The sequence below is a fragment of the Cryptotermes secundus genome, unplaced genomic scaffold, assembly GCF_002891405.2.
Source record: "Cryptotermes secundus unplaced genomic scaffold, Csec_1.0 scaffold2387, whole genome shotgun sequence".
Classification (NCBI taxonomy): domain Eukaryota; kingdom Metazoa; phylum Arthropoda; class Insecta; order Blattodea; family Kalotermitidae; genus Cryptotermes; species Cryptotermes secundus.
In genome coordinates, this window is record NW_019731616.1 from 329235 (window position 1) to 333327 (window position 4093).

General features: G+C 44.4%; 2 protein-coding genes across 2 annotated transcripts in view; one reads left to right on the forward strand and one right to left on the reverse strand.

Moving 5' to 3' along the window:
• Positions 1–4093, reverse strand: part of LOC111867330 (glycogen phosphorylase) — a 127288-nt gene that overhangs the window by 102381 nt on the left and 20814 nt on the right. The window lies entirely within an intron of this gene.
• The window catches only part of LOC111867329 (serine palmitoyltransferase 2), a gene marked incomplete at its 3' end in the record, with an annotated part of 39377 nt that continues 36459 nt past the window's right edge, over positions 1176–4093 (forward strand). The window contains 1 exon segment of the mRNA XM_023857084.2: positions 1176–1460.

The following is a 4093-nucleotide window of genomic DNA, read 5'->3' on the forward strand; positions in this document are numbered from 1 at the left end:
CTCCGAGTACTTCGGTTTCTCCTGCCAATCTTCATTCCACCAATTGCTCCACAATCACCCTCACCTATCATCTGGGGCTGGTACAATAGGCCAGAAGTGGCCGCAGTACAAGGGACTTAGTCCCACCCCACTAGCAATAAAAAACAAGTAAAGGTATCCCTGTAACAGGCCGTGGAGGCCCATAGGGTTGTGAGAGGTTGAGGCCCCCAAATTTTCTATACAATCGGCTCACAGATGGCGGTGAGGTGTCAGCCTTACGCTCCGGCCGCCCTTTACCCCCAGGAATATTTCTGGTACTCATATCTGTTAGAGGCTGAGTCAACCCCCAGGGCCATAGTACGGCTGGAAGTATTAGGTCCATTGAAAAAATCCACTTCATCGGGATTCAATCCCACGACCTTCCGGCTTGTAGCATAGTGTCTCAACCAACTACGCCACCGCGTGCCCCAGCATGAAAGTACTTTCATTTTTCTAAAATAAGGAGCGTAGGCTTATGCGATCCCCATGCTGTCTGCCGCCGTTGGTGACTGTTGTCACAATATAACCAGAATTTGAATATGCCGACGAATTGCAGCGCACGGCGTAATATTAAATTACATAAAAATCAATTCCGAGGGTTCTCCATGTGTTACCTAAGCAGAGACAACATAAAGCTGTCCCTGTGCTTAAACAAGCGGTAAAGCGGTCGGGAAGTGAAGCTGATCAGTTAGCTCAAACTAATGCCGAGGTCAAGAATGGTGGAGCTATTCCTCCACTCCACGTCTTCATGCCGTGGCGCTTCATTAATTACTCAGAGGGATAACTTTACTTTTTACCATTATTTCACTTCAATAAAACAACACACTCATGAAAGTACTTGAAAAGAACAGTTTAGAAAGTATTCTTTTTGCCAATATTTCACGCTCATTGGAAATAGCGGAATTTGCCACCTGTTTAATTTTCGATCTGTCTGCTTACGGCTGTAACGTCATTTCCTTTTAACTACGCGATTATCGTCATCCCCTTAGCGCACGATTCAGCATTTGAAAAGTTCATAGCTATAATTACGTACACGATAAAAACGACCTTATGTCACGTTCCACATGGTCCCGGTACTTTTGCTTGTAGCACTGACATCTGCCGGTACAGACTGTAACGCCAATCCCCGTTAATGTATATATGTACATTTAGGTTCATAACAAGGAAACTGAAAGCTAAAAAGGAATATAAAACAAATGGTAGCGAATATGGACACACACAATACTTGACCATCATCACGTGGTCCAGAGTGTTCTGTGAGAAACTTGTAGCAACAAATAAACGACTTTAGTGCGAGGCCGCTAAAGAGTGCCAGCTCCCCTATAAGGCTGCAGTGTGGTTGTGCGTTGGGAAGGAGGAACATCAGTAGCCGTGACAGAAGCAGTACAACTGACGTCGAACCATCGCTTGAGCTGAATTACCGGAATCAAGCCACATCGACGGTAAGTTTGACGCCATTTTGTGTTGACAGTCATTCATTTTGAAGAACAGGTTTTTATGTGCAAACTTACCGTGACACGAGATAGTAAGAGTACAACGGAGTACATAACACTTCTCGCGCGTGTTCTTTGAGATTTTTCATGCCTCAACGGTCTTATTGTTCATTTACCGCAGACAAAACCCCACTGTTACGTGAAAAGGAATCACAGTGCGGAAAAGTCCGAATTGCACTTCGTTAAACACTTTTGCTTTCGTCATCGCATCAATACCGGCCCTGGGGCCTAGCTAGATGGGGGCCACTTTTTTTTTGAGGGGGGTACATGGGCGATCAGACGTGAAGATGACAACTCACCTCCATCTTGAGACGACATTAAAATTTACTTAACGACGCTTTTAGTAGCTCAGAACACGTAGTGTCGAAAGGTATGATGACTGGTGTGAAACGAGTTTGAAAGGAAGTGGTCGTGGGTTAACATGAGGTAGCATCAAAGCATGCATCTGGAGAAAATGAGGCAAGTTACGCAATCCCTAGTCATAGAACCGATACCATGATTTCGGGAATACGGAAAAAAAAGGGGGGTTCTAACCACTCGACGACGGGGGTTAAGAATGCTTGGAGCTACAAATCCACTCCCCGTTGGCGTGATGCCTGCAATACACATTCATTCGCGTTTTCCGGCTGAACAAAACACAGCGTGATCAAAGTCACTTCTTTTTAACTCAAATCACACAATTTCTATAGATTTCCACCAATTTTCTATCTAGCATTCCCGAAATAAATATGGATCCACGTGTTTTTAAAATATTTCCATGTTCTGTTTGCGGCTCGCACAGACATGACATGATCAACCTGGCGAAATAACACTTACTTTCTTACTCATGGAGCTGAGCCCTTCTGGAGGAGCCACCAATTCTGCAGCTACTCAAGAACTTCCCAGCATTTCATGGAACCCAAAGGTTCATTACCGCGTTCACAAGAGCCCTCCACTGGTCCCTATCCTAAGCCAGATCAATCCAATCCATACCATCCCATCCTATCTAAGATCCATTTTAATACTGTCCACCCACCTACGCTTTGGTCTTCCCAGTGGTCTCTTTCCTTCTGGCTTTCCCACCAACACCCTATATGCATTCCTCGTCTCCCCCAATCGTGGCGAAATAACACTGTCACATTAATATACGTCATTTCGGGGGGGGGGCGGAAGTTGCATTTTCTAGAAACGCACCCCCGACATAAATCGGATATTATGTGCGCTACGATACGTCACGATTCGTTTCTAGCTGAACGTGACGTAAGGCGGACAGGGTCACTTTCTAAGCCAATTCGTGGTGTGTATTTTTCTTTTACTTAAATTTACATGCCCTTCAAATGAATCGGTATTGGCGGGAATAACTGTCAAGGATGAAATAAAAAAGCCAGTGAACATTAAAAGAAATCCCGCTGTTACATAACCGTCTCACTCCACGGCTCATTTCCACAAGACTGCAGCATTAACACTAACATTCNTGTAACTGTAACTTCCCAAGGTCAAGTCCAAGTCACATTGCGACTGACAGTCCGTCAGTCTGTCTGTCTTGGTGTCGAGCCCCAGTCTTTTTTTTTTCTTATATGAAAGTTACTGTCCTGCTCATTTGGGGCGCCCTCTCTGACAAGAGGTCGGGTCTGTCATTTGTCAGTCATAGTCCGTATTAGTATGTCCATTGTCAGTATTTACATATACTTACCACTCAATGTATCTTCTTATGTAACCTAGAGTCGGACATATAGAAAACATGTCACTGTCCGTATTGTTGTAGGCTTTGCCTAGCAACCGCTGTTTACTCGTCGTTGCTAAGCAATGAAGCTCGCGCTGTCACACTTGCTTCAATGTGGGCAGTTCCCACACACTATTATGCACTAGTAGGTATTGTGACATGTAAATCCACATCTACGCAACGTCCGAAATACACGCACGCAACAGAACAATGTAAATATGCCGCCCGTTTCTAGGCAACGGCTCGATAAACATCCCGCGAAGCGCGCACGCAATAGGACGAATTTTACAGCTCGTTGCTAGGCAGCAGTCAGCGCGCCAATGGACTGGCGAGATAGCAATCACGTGACTTGTGTTTCTGTGTAGTCCGTGCGGAGCCTATATAACGAGGACCTGTTGTAGCTTCGATTAGTTTCAGCTAAGTTTATTATTAATTAATTGATTAATTAATTTTGTACCTTATTTTCTTGTGTTTCTCATGCCTCATACGTTTACATGGTTGCCATACCTGAATTAATGAAAGCAGTGGAAATCTGCTTTAAATTTATCAATACTTGAACAGTTACAACCCTTTACAAATGTGATACACAAATGTTTGCTGCTCATCCAAAGTATGCAAAAGAAAAAAAAACTGTAGAAACACATATGTAAACTTTTAAACTAAAGCAACAGGACAGACAGGGTCTAATGTTAGGGTTCGCGTATTTAAGCCGGACTGCTGGCTAGAAGTCAGTTTGCATCCGGAAGGTCCTGAGACCGACCAGCTCGACCAAGGTTTTCCGTGGTTTTCCTCGGTACTAGAGCAAATGCTGAGTTGGTACCCAAATTCCACGTTGCACTGCATGCCTCACATGCAGCCCTCCCATTGTTAACATCAAAAT